General features: G+C 42.1%; 2 pseudogenes; both read left to right on the top strand.

Moving 5' to 3' along the window:
* The first annotated feature begins 258 nt into the window (after positions 1 to 258).
* On the top strand, positions 259 to 1,000 carry LOC114805738 (annotated as a pseudogene).
* An 11,521-nt stretch (positions 1,001 to 12,521) lies between these two features.
* LOC100080305 lies at positions 12,522 to 13,263 on the top strand (annotated as a pseudogene).
* Positions 13,264 to 16,337: the final 3,074 nt, after the last annotated feature.

Below are 16,337 nucleotides of genomic sequence, written 5' to 3'. Positions count from 1 at the left end.
ACAAAGGAGACTGAGAATGAATAGCCAGAGAGATAAGAGATGAACCAGGAGAAGACAGAGTTAGTGAAGCCTAGTTTGGACAACGGACTGAGGAGAAGGAGATGGTCCACACTGTTAAAGGCACTTAGTGGGCATGGGACGAGCAAGAGAAACTGCAGAAGCAGTGCCGGGAGAAGCGAGAACCCAATCAGACTGTGGGAACTTGAGCCTCTTTTTTGTTTTTCTTCCACCCTTCCCCTCTCAATCCCACTACTTGTGATGCACCATGACTCTTGTCCACTGGACTGTAATGTCTATGTAGGGAACATGGCTCAGTGGAAAGAGCATGGGCTTTGGAGTCAGAGGTCATGGGTTCGAATTCCAGCTCGGCCATTTGTCAGCTGTGTGACTTTGGGCAAGTCACTTAACTTCTCGGTGCCTCAGTTACCTCATCTGTAAAATGGGGATTAAGACTGTGAGCCCCACGTGGGACAACCTGATTCCCCTGTGTCTACCCCAGTGCTTAGAACAGTGCTCGGCACAGAGTAAGCGCTTAACAAATACCAACATTATAACCTTGGGAACAATGGGAAAAAAACTATATAGGAAAGAACTTTAGGATATCTTGGACCACTGAACAGTGTATGGGTTGATAAAAGCCTCTGCGGCTTTGTTTTTGTTGAGTTTGAGGACTCACGAGATGCAGCAGATAACTGTGAGAGAAGTGGATGGAAGAACATAATGTGAGTGTCACATCTGGGCGGAACTCTCAAATGGCAAAAAAGAAGTCATAATCGAGGCCCACCACCTTCTTGGGGTCGACGTCCTTGAAATGAATATCACCGGTGAAGTTCTCCACCTCACCACAGATCATCACAAAGAAGCCTCTCTCACAGCCACAGCAGGTCCCTTTCTAGAGACCTGCTGAAGAGAAAGATCATCATTCCAGGAGGGAAAACACAAGCCTTCCTGGTCCTTTTCCAGGTCTCGTAGTCACTCTAGGTCAGATGAAAGGAAATAAGAGCATCAGCCATCAAGAGGAATGGTGTGCAGTAATATGTACAGCACAATACAAGTTTTCTTTAAGATTTCAAAAGCATGGTGCATTTTGCATATGTATGTGTGTATATGTATGTTGGCAACAGGAGATATATGAGACAGAAAATGGAAGGAATGCAAACTTTACCTGGAAAGATTTATAATGAAGCATCTTTAATGACTTCAAGATTAACTTGAATCAATGGAAGTTATGTTGTGACATGAAAAAAAAAAATATGTTACAGCATATATGGAAAAAGCATTGCCTGGAATTCAGAGGATGTGGGTTCTATTCATGGCTCTGCCACATGTATGTTGTGTGACCTTGGGCAAGTCACTTAAGCTCTCTGTGCCTTAGTTGTCTCATCTGTAAAATGGGGATTAAGACGGTCAACCTCATGTGGACAGGGATTGTGTTCAACCTGATTACCTTTTATCTACTCCAGTGCTTATAACAGTACTTGGCATACAGTAAGCACTTAACAAATACCACAATTATTATCATTATTATTATTTTTAATAAAATCTGAGTAAACATTTAAGACTAAAATGACATTTAGGCCACTGGTTAGATGTGTATATATCTATAATTCTATTCATCTATTTTGATGCTATTGATGCCTGTCTACTTGTCTTGTTTTGTTGCCTGACTCTCCCTTCTAGACTGTGAGCCAGTTGCCGGGTAGGGATTGTCTCTATCTGTTGCCGAATTGTACTTTCCAAGGGCTTAGTACAGTGCCCTGCACATAGTAAGCACCCCTGCACATAGTAAGCACTCAATAAATATGACTGAATGAATTAGTATCTGCATGGAGTGACAATACTGAAAATGAATTACCTTATAGTACCCAAACCTGTTTATACACCCAAGACCCTATGCAACATCTACTCTTGTTCCCCATCTGCAGTGTGAGTGCGGGACATTTTAGAAAAGAAGAGAGCACAAAAATGCTGAAATGCAAGACATAAATGTAGAATTACAGAATCCCATTAGGAAATCCTATTGAGTTTAATCCTGTTCCTGCATGGGAGGAGAAGTCTTCGATTCTCTTTGGGAATGCTTACACAGAATTAACTGGTGCAAAAATAGTATTACTGTGTTTTTAGCATCCTGGCCCTAGTTCACTAGAGATGGTGATCATGTCATTAGCCATGCTCACTGGGTGCAGAGCCATCCACGTGACCACTACTTTTCTGCTCCTTTTCTGTCATCTCCACACAACACCGAGGAGCTCATCCACGGTGTGTGGAAAGGACAACATAATTTGCTGATTTCAGTGAGTGACTGTCTGTTGGAAGTAGGCATTTTCCATTTAAATCAAAGAATATGGAAAGGGGCAGAGGAGAGATGCTTTCTCACCTTTGCGTGTGCCTTGGCTTTGGAGGAGTCAGGACCAGTACCTCTGTGGAAACTCTGTAAAAGGTACTCACTACAACACGGTGAGTATCAGCATGTGAAGTGCATGTGAAGTGCTGACTCTGTGGTAAACCCTAGGGTAGATACAAGATAATCAAATAAGACATAGTCCCTGTCCTGCTTGAGGCTCACAGTATGAGTAGGTGGGAGAAAAAGTATTAAATCTCCATTTTAGAGATGAGGAAACTGAGGCACAGATAAATGACATTGCTTGCCCAAAGTCACAGAGCAGGCAATTTGCTGAGCCAGGATTAAAACTCAGGTCCTCTGAGCACGAGGCCCATTCTCTTTCTACTAGTCCACACTACTTCCTATGTTTCCGGAAATTAATCCAACCATATTCTTTTCTTTTAGGTAATCTAATAATAATGATGATAAATGTTAAGTGCTTGCCATGGGCTAGGCACTGTATTAAGCTCTGGGGTAGATAGAAGCAAATCGAGTTGTACACAGTCCCTGTCTCATGTGAGGTTCATAGTACCAATCCTCATTTACAGATGAGGTAACTGAGGCACTGAGAAGTGAAGCGACTTGCCCAGGGTCATATTAGACAAGTGGTGGAGCCAGAATTAGTGACTTTCTGACTTCCAGTTCTGGGCCCTATCCACTACACCATGGAAAGTTTGTTTATTATTTCTAATTCTCTTTAAATGATCTTTTTTTTGGTAATTTACTCAGAGACATAAAAATACCTTTTTTTTAAAAAAAACAAACTCTTGCTTTTGGTGAAATATAATTTTGATCTTGCTAAAGACAGAAGATATGTTTCATTCAGTGCTTTAGTCTTTTAAACTTTAGCAAAATTAGGGATCTTACTGTTGCTGAAAAAAACAACTGAAAATAACAAATGGCATAGATGATTGACAGAAAACAATTTTTCAGTTTAAACATAACTTTGAAAGTTTGATTTTAAGTTTATCTAAATATACAGTCTTTACACAGATCTCCCGGTCACCAGCCTCATTCTTTTCAAGTACACATGCATCCACACTAGATTGCAAATTCTTTGAGGGCAGGGATTTTGTCTGTCAGCTACATTGTATTGTACCCAATACATTTAATAAAGCAGAGGAGCAGTGTTGCCTAGTGGAAATAGAAAGAGTCTGGAAGTAAGAGGAGCTGGGTTCTTATGCTGATTATGCCTCATGACCTCATGTGTGATCTTGGACAAATCACTTAACTTCTCTGTGTCTCAGTTCCTCATCTGTGAATTAGGAATTCACTAGCCTCCTGATTAGATTGTGAGCCCTATATGGAACAGGAACTGTGTCTGATGATTTATCTCATATCTTTCTCAGCACTTAGAACAGTACTTGGCACAGAGTAAGCGCTTAACAAATACCACAATGTTTTATTGTTATTATCCCAGCTCTGTCACTTGTCTGCTTTGTGTTCTTCCCCTTGACGCTGTTTACTGCCATTGTTCTTGTCTGTCCGTCTCCCCCGATTAGACTGTAAGCCCGTCAAACGGCAGGGACTGTCTCTATCTGTTGCCGACTTGTTCATCCCAAGCGCTTAGTACAGTGCTCTGCACATAGTAAGCGCTCAATAAATACTATTGAATGAATGAATGAGTGATCTTGGCCAAGTTCACTTCTCTAGGCCTCAGTTATCTCATCTGTAAAATGGTGATTGAGACTGTGAGCCCCACTTGGGACAGGGACTGTGTACAACCCAATTTGATTGTATCTACCTCAGCTCTTAGTACAGGGCCTGGCACACAGTAAACGCTTAACAAATACCAGTTATCATCATCATTATTATTATTATTAATACTACTGAACACAGAAGGCATGCAATAAATACCATGGATTGATTGATTCTGGTATTCAGGAAATTTACAAATTAAAAATATTCAATTACCCCACTCCTAGGCCAGCCTACTGGCTTCTACTACTAGATTTACTCCTAATAATAATAGTGATAATAGTATTTGTTAAGCTTCCCTTCAGGGTCGCACCTGGAGAGTTTCCAGTACTTTACCAGTCTTGAGTATGGGAGGGAGAATCAAACTGAAGCATATCCATTCCATTTATTTGGGCAGTGGCTAGCAAGTGCAAAGCAATCTGCTACATGTCAAAACTCACCTGTGCTGGGCACCAGCGGCATGGGAGGGAGTCATAGGTGGAGACTCAAGTTTACTGCATAGATGGAGGTGATGGTAAACCACCTTCATATTTTTACCAAAAAAACTCTATGGATACACTACCAGAATAATCACAAACGGAGGTGGGGCATTCTGGGAGAGATGTGTCTATGGCGTCGCTGTGGGTCAGAGATGACTCGACAGCATAAGACAAGAAGACATTTGTTAAGCACTTAGTATGTGTCACGCACCGTTCTAAGCACTGGGATAGATACAAGCTAAGTCAGACACAGTCCCTGTCCCACATGGGGCTCACAGTCTAAATCCCCATTTTACAGATGAGATAACTAAGTACAGAGAAGTTAAGTGACTTGCCCAAAGTCACCCAGCAGACAAGTGGCAGAGCCAGGATTAGAACCCAGGTCATCTGACTTCCAAGCTTGTGCTCTATTCACTAGGTCATGCTGCTTCCACAGGTCAGGGACGGGGACTGTGTCTTTTCTTTTGGTGTACTCTTACTTGTGCTTATTGCAATACCCTACCTAGAGTAGGTACTCAATAAATATAATTTATTGATGATATTATATTAAATTAACCACTGCTTCCACAAAGGTTAAGGTGAGTATAGCAATGACCTCAGGAGCTGGGATCGGTAAAGTGGGTTTTCCATTTCTACCAGTTGTCCAAACACGTACTTTTAAAAAGAAACTGTACTAAGGAGTATTAGCTAGGCTTTGGACAGTCACCTCTTCCTCTTAACAAGTTAAATTTGTCAGTAATGATTAGGTACAATGAATCTATGCACTCATAACAGAACACTCTAAATAGTAATTACAACTGTTATAGTATAATTATAATGCAATTATGTAATTTAAAAAGAGGTTTGAAAATTTGAAAGAATTCAGAGCAACATATTATAATTTTATTTTTCTGTTTTATGCCATTTCTTTTGCAAATCTTTTTATTACAGCATGTGCTTCAAAAACCCATTTTGGATTAATTTTTGCTGTTATCTTTACATTGGATTAATCTATAAAATATAAGTTAAATAAGATTTATGTGCTAACTGCTAATAAAGTGAAATTTTTTGTCACACAAAATATTCAGTGCTGTGACCTTGTCAAGATTATTAATCTCAGACAATACCTGGTCTACACAGCAGTTCTCCCAGGATATATCGTGTAACCATGGGGTTGAACACTTGGTAATGACCTCCTTACACATCACTATCCATTCCTGGTGCCTATAGATCTGCTTCTTTCATTTCACAATCCATCCCCAGATCTATGATAAAAACAGCGGAATAGGTCAACCAGAACAATATACACTTTAAGTAAGAATAACAAAAATGATGTAAACGTGACTAAAATTAAGCATAGAGCCTAGTGAAAAAATGAGGGTAAATGGTAAATATGATAATGGTATACAAAGGTTTATATTGGTCATGTGCCTTGGAGAATTAAGTTAGAGGTCCTTTACTGTTATGTTTCACATGCTGAAGATTAATATTTTCTCAATCTTAGTGAATTGGAAGCATTCCACGTTCACTGCTGAGTTTGCTTCTTCATACGCTAAGATTGAAATGAATGTTATTCATAGGGGTGGAGTGTGGGAGTAGAAGAAGGTCTCTGCATAAAGTAAGAGTAGCAAATGTTCTAGGCTGGAGCTCAACAGGTGGATAGTAATAAGAGGGAAGAGCTTATGTGGAGAGAATCAGGAATCAAACAGGAGGTTGACATTTGTGTTTTTTTACCAGCCTTTGTATTGCTTGTTGATCCGGAAGCTTTCAACTTCACTCTGCGTTGTTGCTAATCACCGGCTTGTCACCCCCTTATTGCTGCCGGGATTTCAAGATTTCAAGAATACCCATAGTTAGGGGGTATTCTGTATAATCCATTTCCTTTCACAAGGATTTGCGATAGGTACAGTCACGTTTAGTGTACTCTATGCAACTATGCCCGAAGAGGGAACAAGGGACCAGGATGCAGCTGTTAGAATATGTTTCTGTTACTCTGGGAATTATTTAAAGTCCACAGGCCATGAGGATCATCCAAAATTCTACAGTCAGTCACTCAAGAATTTCTATACATAGATGGTGGCTCTAAGAGACACATACCCAAGAAGATGTGAAAATGGTTGCATACTACTCTGAGAAATAATCCAAGAACTCAGGATGGATGAAAAGTAGTAGCAATAATAGTGATAGTACTTATTAAGTGCTTACTATGTGTACAGTACTGTACTAAGTGCTGGAATAGAGTGAAAGTGAATGAAACCTAAGTAAAGTATCGATCAGCTTGAGCCATAGAAGGTGAATGAACAACCAAAAATCTTTATTAGCAACAATGCTATCATTTTTGTGACCAAAACAACAAATTGGTCAGTGATGCAACAGTATATGAGTACCAAGTACCAAGATGAATCAGTAAAACTAGCCCATTCTTTTGGAGGTGTCATATGTATGTAGGAAACATGGGTTAGGGTTCAGACAAAATTGAGGCTCTGTGGAATTACTTAAGGCCTGTAATGAACGTGGAGTTGCCTTAAGTGACAGGATCACAAACAATGAAGTCCTGGAACAATGTTAATGAGTTGTGCTTGCCTTAATTTAGCTTCACTAGGGAGGACATCTAAGGAAAATGGATGACAATAGGTTACCCATCAGCAATTTATGATAAGCTGATATTGGGCTACCAAAAAAGGAGATCAAAATAAATACTTAAAGGAGGAACTGAAATAAATCCCCAGAAAATGCTGCATCACAGCTGAAAAGCAGGAGACAAAAGAGGGAGAAGTAGAAGAGCAGGCCAAAGAGACTGACAGACCAGTCAAAGAAGTAGGAGGAAAAATGGGAGAGAACAGTATCTGAAAATCCAAGATGATATAGTATTTCTAGTAGTGTCAAAGGCAGCATAAGTTTAAAGAGGTCAAGTGCAACTTAATTGTATCTTTTTTTATTATTATTTTTCTGGGAATTCCTTGTTGCAATGAGCATTTTCAATGCAAATGAAGCATTCAAGGACTATTTTCTAAAGTTGCAGCTTTCTTCTCTCAAAGTCTTTAAAAATGCTCCCCAAGTATGGCAACCCTAATCTTTACCAAGAGTTAGCCTTGGGATCAGATTACATTCAGCCTCACTCAGCCAGATCTAAAAATCATGTGTTTTAATTTCTCCCCCGTCTGTGAAATTCCTCTCAGGCTTTCCTTTTTCCTGAGTTTTAGAATCCCTGAGTTATGGACCTGATACCCTAATGCCCTCTTAATCATTTATCAGAGATAATATTCATAATCCAATGGGAATCATTCAGAATAGTCACTGGAGCTGAACAATGAAATAGAGAACAAAAATAGCCACAATTTAAGGAACTAGGAATCAGTTACTTGAAAGAAAGCTGACTTTATTAGGTGAAATTTCAAGTATGTTACCTTTGTGTGACAGTTAATTAACTATAATAATGATATAGTGATAATAGCTATAGTAATAATAATTATAATGATTTTATTAAGTGCTTGCTCTGTGCTAAGCACTGTCTCAAATGATGGGGTAGATAGAATGTCATCCCATTGTAATGGGGCTCACAACCTTAAAATTAAACCTAAAAACTGGATTATCAATCAACCAACAGTATTTATTAAGTGCTTACTGTGTGCCGAGCACTGTACTAAGTACTTAAGTACAATATAACAGATTTGGTAGAGGTGATCCCTGCCCACAATGAACTTACAGACTAGAGGGAGAGACAGATTCTAAAATAGATTAGGTATAGGTCAAATATGCAGTGTAAGAATATTTGCAAACTTTGTGTGGCAGGGATGAGAAAGTGGTTAAAAGGTACACAGCTAAATTCATAGTTGACATAGAGGGGAGGGCAAAGAGGGGAAAGAAAGGGCTCAGACTGGAAAGAACTTGAGGAAAGAATGATTTTAGGAGGCATTTGAAAATGTGGAAAGTGGAAGACTGTGAGCTTGGAAAGAGGAGGAAGTTCCAGTCCTGAGGGAGAATGCAGGCAAAGGTTGGTGGTGGAATAATTGAGATTGAAGTAATAATGTAATAATAATTGTGGAATATTTTAAGCACTTACTGTGTGGCAGGCAGTATACTAAGCCCTAGGGTAGATACAGATAATCAGGTTGGACACAGTCTGGGTCACATATAGGGTTCCCAGTCTTAATTCCTATTTTACAGATGAGGTAACTGAGGCACAGATAAGTTAAGTGACTTGTTCATTCATTCAGTAGTATTTATTGAGCGCTTACTATGTGCAGAGCACTGTACTAAGCGCTTGGGATGAACAAGTCGGCAACAGATAGAGACAGTCCCTGCCGTTTGACGGGCTTACAGTCTAATCAGGGGAGACGGACAGACAAGAACAATGGCACTAAACAGCGTCAAGGGGAAGAACATCTCGTAAAAACAATGGCAACTAAATAGAATCAAGGCGATGTACAATTCATTAACAAAATAAATAGGGTAACGAAAATATATACAGTTGAGCGGACGAGTACAGTGCTGTGGGGAAGGGAAGGGAGAGGTGGAGGAGCAGAGGGAAAAGGGGAAAATGAGGCTTTAGCTGCGGAGAGGTAAAGGGGGGATGGCAGAGGGAGTAGAGGGGGAAGAGGAGCTCAGTCTGGGAACGCCTCTTGGAGGAGGTGATTTTTAAGTAAGGTTTTGAAGAGGGAAAGAGAATCAGTTTGGCGGAGGTGAGGAGGGAGGGCGTTCCAGGACCGCGGGAGGACGTGACCCAGGGGTCGACGGTGGGATAGGCGAGACCGAGGGACGGTGAGGAGGTGGGCGGCAGAGGAGCGGAGCATGCGGGGTGGGCGGTAGAAAGAGAGAAGGGAGGAGAGGTAGGAAGGGGCAAGGTGATGGAGAGCCTTGAAGCCTAGAGTGAGGAGTTTTTGTTTGGAGCGGAGGTCGATAGGCAACCACTGGAGTTGTTTAAGAAGGGGAGTGACATGCCCAGATCGTTTCTGCAGGAAGATGAGCCGGGCAGCGGAGTGAAGAATAGACCGGAGCGGGGCGAGAGAGGAGGAAGGGAGGTCAGAGAGAAGGCTGACACAGTAGTCTAGCCGGGATATAACAAGAGCCCGTAATAGTAAGGTAGCCGTTTGGGTGGAGAGGAAAGGGCGGATCTTGGCGATATTCTAGAGGTGAAACCGGCAGGTCTTGGTAAGGGATAGGATGTGGGGTGAACGAGAGGGACGAGTCAAGGATGACACCGAGATTGCGGGCCTGCGGGACGGGAAGGATGGTCGTGCCATCCACGGTGATAGAGAAGTCTGGGAGCGGACCGGGTTTGGGAGGGAAGATGAGGAGCTCAGTCTTGCTCATGTTGAGTTTTAGGTGGCGGGCCGACATCCAGGTGGAGACGTCCCGGAGGCAGGAGGAGATGCGAGCCTGAAGGGAGGGGGAGAGGACAGGGGCGGAGATGTAGATCTGCGTGTCATCTGCGTAGAGATGGTAGTCAAAGCCGTGAGAGCGGATGAGTTCACCGAGGGAGTGAGTGTAAATGGAGAACAGAAGAGGGCCAAGAACTGACCCTTGAGGAACTCCAACAGTTAAAGGATGGGAGGGGGAGGAGGCTCCAGCGTAGGAGACCGAGAATGATCGGCCAGAGAGGTAAGAGGAGAACCAGGAGAGGACAGAGTCCGTGAAGCCAAGGTGAGATAAGGTATGGAGGAGGAGGGGATGGTCGACAGTGTCAAAGGCAGCAGAGAGGTCAAGGAGGATCAGAATGGAGTAGGAGCCATTGGATTTGGCAAGAAGGAGGTCATGGGTGACCTTAGAGAGAGCAGTCTCGGTAGAGTGGAGGGGACGGAAGCCAGATTGGAGGGGGTCTAGGAGAGAATGGGAATGACTTGTCCAAGCTCACACAGAAAACAAGTGGCAAAGCTGGGATTACAACTCAGCTTGTAGGCCACGCTACTTACAAAGACTAGGTAGGAGTAGAAGAACCGAATATGTGAGTTGTAAATCAACAAGGATAGGTTGGAAAGGTAATTGTATGCCTTTAAGCCAATGGTAAAGTGTTCCTAACTGAGGCAGAAATGGGAAAGCAACCAATGGAGGTTTTTGAGGAGTGCATGGATATGGACTGAAAGTTTTTTTTCAGAAAAAAAAAAACTCTTGCAGCAGAGTAAAGTGTGGGCAGGAGTTGGGAGGGATAGGAAGCTCAGTGAGAAGGTTGATCAGGGAGGTCTGTGGGAAGGATGATGCAGTAATCATGGTGGGAAATGATAAGTAGCAGTGTGGCCTGGGTCAGAGAACCTTGGGTCCAATCCATTTATCTGCTCTGTGACCTTTGGCAAGTAACCTCACTTCTCTGTACCTCACTTACCTTTTCTGTAAAATGGAGATTGTCTATGATCTCTATGATGGACAGGAAATGCTTCCAACATGATGTTCTTGTATCACCCCAGTGCTTAGTGTAGTGCCTGGCATATTCATTCATTCATTCAATTCATTCAATTGTATTTATTGAACACTTACTGTGTGCGGAACACTGTACTAAATGCTTGGAAGGTAGAATACAGCAATAAAGTGAGACAGTCCCTTCCCAATTGGACTTACAGGCTAGAAGCGGGGAGAAAGACTTCAAAACAAGTAAACTGGCATTCATATAAATAAACAGAATTATAGATAGATAGATAGATAGATGATAGATAGATAGATAGATAGATAGATAGATAGATAGATAGATATAAGTGTTGGGGGTGGGGGAGAGAGCAAATGGAGTGAGTCAAAGTGACATGGAAGGGAAGAGGAGCTGAAGTACTAAAGGTCTTTGCCTGGGAAGGCCTCTTGGAGGAGGTGCACAGTAGGGATTTGAAGGTGGGAAGAGTGATTGGCAGATTTGAGGAGGGAGGGCATTCCAGGATAGAGGTAGGACGTGGGCCCAGGGTCAGCAGTGTGACAGGCAAGATCAAGGCACAGGAGAAGTTTAGCTTAGAGGAGCGGAGTGTGCAGGCTGAGATGTAGTAGGAGAGAAGGGAAGTGAGGTAAGAGGGGGCAAGGTGATGGAGAGCTTAGAAGCCAATAGTGAGGAATTTTTCTTTGATATGGAGGTTGATAGGTAACCGCTGGAAATTTTTTTGAGGAAGGGGGTAACATGTCCTGAACATTTCTGTAGAAAGATAATCCGAGTAGTGGAGTGAAGTATGGACTGAAGTGGTGAGAGGCAGGAGGTTGGGAGGTCAGTAAGGAGGCTGATGCAATAATCCAGTCGGAATAGAATGAGTGACTGTACTAATGTGGCAGCGGTTTGTATAGAGAAGAAAGGGTGGATCTTGGCTATGTTGTGAAGGTGAGACCAACAGGATTTGGTGATAGATTGGATATGTGGGGTGAATGAGAGAGCAGAGTCAAGGATAACACCATGGTTCTGGGCCTGTGAGACAGGAAGGATGGTTGTACTGGTCACGGTAATGGGAAAGTTTGGGAAAGGACAGGGTTTGGGAGGGAAGAGAAGAGTAGGAGCTCTGTCTTGGATGTACTGAGTTTGAGTTGGTGGGAGGACATCCATGTAGAGATGTCCTGAAGGCAGGAGAAGAGGTGAGCCTCAAGGGAGGGAGAGAGAATAGGGGAAGAGATATAGATTTGGGTGTCATCTGCATAGAGATGAGCACTGAAGCCATGGTAGTGAATGAATTATCCAAGGAAGTGAGTGTAGAGAATAGAAGGGGACCAAGAATTGAACCTTGAGGGACCCCTACAGTTAGGGGATGGGAGGGGAGGAGGAACCCACAAAGGAGACTGAGAATGAATAGCCAGAGAGATAAGAGATGAACCAGGAGAAGACAGAGTTAGTGAAGCCTAGTTTGGACAACGGACTGAGGAGAAGGAGATGGTCCACACTGTTAAAGGCACTTAGTGGGCATGGGACGAGCAAGAGAAACTGCAGAAGCAGTGCCGGGAGAAGCGAGAACCCAATCAGACTGTGGGAACTTGAGCCTCTTTTTTGTTTTTCTTCCACCCTTCCCCTCTCAATCCCACTACTTGTGATGCACCATGACTCTTGTCCACTGGACTGTAATGTCTATGTAGGGAACATGGCTCAGTGGAAAGAGCATGGGCTTTGGAGTCAGAGGTCATGGGTTCGAATTCCAGCTCGGCCATTTGTCAGCTGTGTGACTTTGGGCAAGTCACTTAACTTCTCGGTGCCTCAGTTACCTCATCTGTAAAATGGGGATTAAGACTGTGAGCCCCACGTGGGACAACCTGATTCCCCTGTGTCTACCCCAGTGCTTAGAACAGTGCTCGGCACAGAGTAAGCGCTTAACAAATACCAACATTATAACCTTGGGAACAATGGGAAAAAAACTATATAGGAAAGAACTTTAGGATATCTTGGACCACTGAACAGTGTATGGGTTGATAAAAGCCTCTGCGGCTTTGTTTTTGTTGAGTTTGAGGACTCACGAGATGCAGCAGATAACTGTGAGAGAAGTGGATGGAAGAACATAATGTGAGTGTCACATCTGGGCGGAACTCTCAAATGGCAAAAAAGAAGTCATAATCGAGGCCCACCACCTTCTTGGGGTCGACGTCCTTGAAATGAATATCACCGGTGAAGTTCTCCACCTCACCACAGATCATCACAAAGAAGCCTCTCTCACAGCCACAGCAGGTCCCTTTCTAGAGACCTGCTGAAGAGAAAGATCATCATTCCAGGAGGGAAAACACAAGCCTTCCTGGTCCTTTTCCAGGTCTCGTAGTCACTCTAGGTCAGATGAAAGGAAATAAGAGCATCAGCCATCAAGAGGAATGGTGTGCAGTAATATGTACAGCACAATACAAGTTTTCTTTAAGATTTCAAAAGCATGGTGCATTTTGCATATGTATGTGTGTATATGTATGTTGGCAACAGGAGATATATGAGACAGAAAATGGAAGGAATGCAAACTTTACCTGGAAAGATTTATAATGAAGCATCTTTAATGACTTCAAGATTAACTTGAATCAATGGAAGTTATGTTGTGACATGAAAAAAAAAAATATGTTACAGCATATATGGAAAAAGCATTGCCTGGAATTCAGAGGATGTGGGTTCTATTCATGGCTCTGCCACATGTATGTTGTGTGACCTTGGGCAAGTCACTTAAGCTCTCTGTGCCTTAGTTGTCTCATCTGTAAAATGGGGATTAAGACGGTCAACCTCATGTGGACAGGGATTGTGTTCAACCTGATTACCTTTTATCTACTCCAGTGCTTATAACAGTACTTGGCATACAGTAAGCACTTAACAAATACCACAATTATTATCATTATTATTATTTTTAATAAAATCTGAGTAAACATTTAAGACTAAAATGACATTTAGGCCACTGGTTAGATGTGTATATATCTATAATTCTATTCATCTATTTTGATGCTATTGATGCCTGTCTACTTGTCTTGTTTTGTTGCCTGACTCTCCCTTCTAGACTGTGAGCCAGTTGCCGGGTAGGGATTGTCTCTATCTGTTGCCGAATTGTACTTTCCAAGGGCTTAGTACAGTGCCCTGCACATAGTAAGCACCCCTGCACATAGTAAGCACTCAATAAATATGACTGAATGAATTAGTATCTGCATGGAGTGACAATACTGAAAATGAATTACCTTATAGTACCCAAACCTGTTTATACACCCAAGACCCTATGCAACATCTACTCTTGTTCCCCATCTGCAGTGTGAGTGCGGGACATTTTAGAAAAGAAGAGAGCACAAAAATGCTGAAATGCAAGACATAAATGTAGAATTACAGAATCCCATTAGGAAATCCTATTGAGTTTAATCCTGTTCCTGCATGGGAGGAGAAGTCTTCGATTCTCTTTGGGAATGCTTACACAGAATTAACTGGTGCAAAAATAGTATTACTGTGTTTTTAGCATCCTGGCCCTAGTTCACTAGAGATGGTGATCATGTCATTAGCCATGCTCACTGGGTGCAGAGCCATCCACGTGACCACTACTTTTCTGCTCCTTTTCTGTCATCTCCACACAACACCGAGGAGCTCATCCACGGTGTGTGGAAAGGACAACATAATTTGCTGATTTCAGTGAGTGACTGTCTGTTGGAAGTAGGCATTTTCCATTTAAATCAAAGAATATGGAAAGGGGCAGAGGAGAGATGCTTTCTCACCTTTGCGTGTGCCTTGGCTTTGGAGGAGTCAGGACCAGTACCTCTGTGGAAACTCTGTAAAAGGTACTCACTACAACACGGTGAGTATCAGCATGTGAAGTGCATGTGAAGTGCTGACTCTGTGGTAAACCCTAGGGTAGATACAAGATAATCAAATAAGACATAGTCCCTGTCCTGCTTGAGGCTCACAGTATGAGTAGGTGGGAGAAAAAGTATTAAATCTCCATTTTAGAGATGAGGAAACTGAGGCACAGATAAATGACATTGCTTGCCCAAAGTCACAGAGCAGGCAATTTGCTGAGCCAGGATTAAAACTCAGGTCCTCTGAGCATGAGGCCCATTCTCTTTCTACTAGTCCACACTACTTCCTATGTTTCCGGAAATTAATCCAACCATATTCTTTTCTTTTAGGTAATCTAATAATAATGATGATAAATGTTAAGTGCTTGCCATGGGCTAGGCACTGTATTAAGCTCTGGGGTAGATAGAAGCAAATCGAGTTGTACACAGTCCCTGTCTCATGTGAGGTTCATAGTACCAATCCTCATTTACAGATGAGGTAACTGAGGCACTGAGAAGTGAAGCGACTTGCCCAGGGTCATATTAGACAAGTGGTGGAGCCAGAATTAGTGACTTTCTGACTTCCAGTTCTGGGCCCTATCCACTACACCATGGAAAGTTTGTTTATTATTTCTAATTCTCTTTAAATGATCTTTTTTTTGGTAATTTACTCAGAGACATAAAAATACCTTTTTTTTAAAAAAAACAAACTCTTGCTTTTGGTGAAATATAATTTTGATCTTGCTAAAGACAGAAGATATGTTTCATTCAGTGCTTTAGTCTTTTAAACTTTAGCAAAATTAGGGATCTTACTGTTGCTGAAAAAAACAACTGAAAATAACAAATGGCATAGATGATTGACAGAAAACAATTTTTCAGTTTAAACATAACTTTGAAAGTTTGATTTTAAGTTTATCTAAATATACAGTCTTTACACAGATCTCCCGGTCACCAGCCTCATTCTTTTCAAGTACACATGCATCCACACTAGATTGCAAATTCTTTGAGGGCAGGGATTTTGTCTGTCAGCTACATTGTATTGTACCCAATACATTTAATAAAGCAGAGGAGCAGTGTTGCCTAGTGGAAATAGAAAGAGTCTGGAAGTAAGAGGAGCTGGGTTCTTATGCTGATTATGCCTCATGACCTCATGTGTGATCTTGGACAAATCACTTAACTTCTCTGTGTCTCAGTTCCTCATCTGTGAATTAGGAATTCACTAGCCTCCTGATTAGATTGTGAGCCCTATATGGAACAGGAACTGTGTCTGATGATTTATCTCATATCTTTCTCAGCACTTAGAACAGTACTTGGCACAGAGTAAGCGCTTAACAAATACCACAATGTTTTATTGTTATTATCCCAGCTCTGTCACTTGTCTGCTTTGTGTTCTTCCCCTTGACGCTGTTTACTGCCATTGTTCTTGTCTGTCCGTCTCCCCCGATTAGACTGTAAGCCCGTCAAACGGCAGGGACTGTCTCTATCTGTTGCCGACTTGTTCATCCCAAGCGCTTAGTACAGTGCTCTGCACATAGTAAGCGCTCAATAAATACTATTGAATGAATGAATGAGTGATCTTGGCCAAGTTCACTTCTCTAGGCCTCAGTTATCTCATCTGTAAAATGGTGATTGAGACT

The sequence above is a fragment of the Ornithorhynchus anatinus genome, chromosome 2, assembly GCF_004115215.2.
Source record: "Ornithorhynchus anatinus isolate Pmale09 chromosome 2, mOrnAna1.pri.v4, whole genome shotgun sequence".
Classification (NCBI taxonomy): Eukaryota; Metazoa; Chordata; class Mammalia; order Monotremata; family Ornithorhynchidae; genus Ornithorhynchus; species Ornithorhynchus anatinus.
The sequence above is the reverse complement of the archived record's forward strand: the minus strand, read 5'-3'. Positions and strand labels throughout refer to the sequence as shown.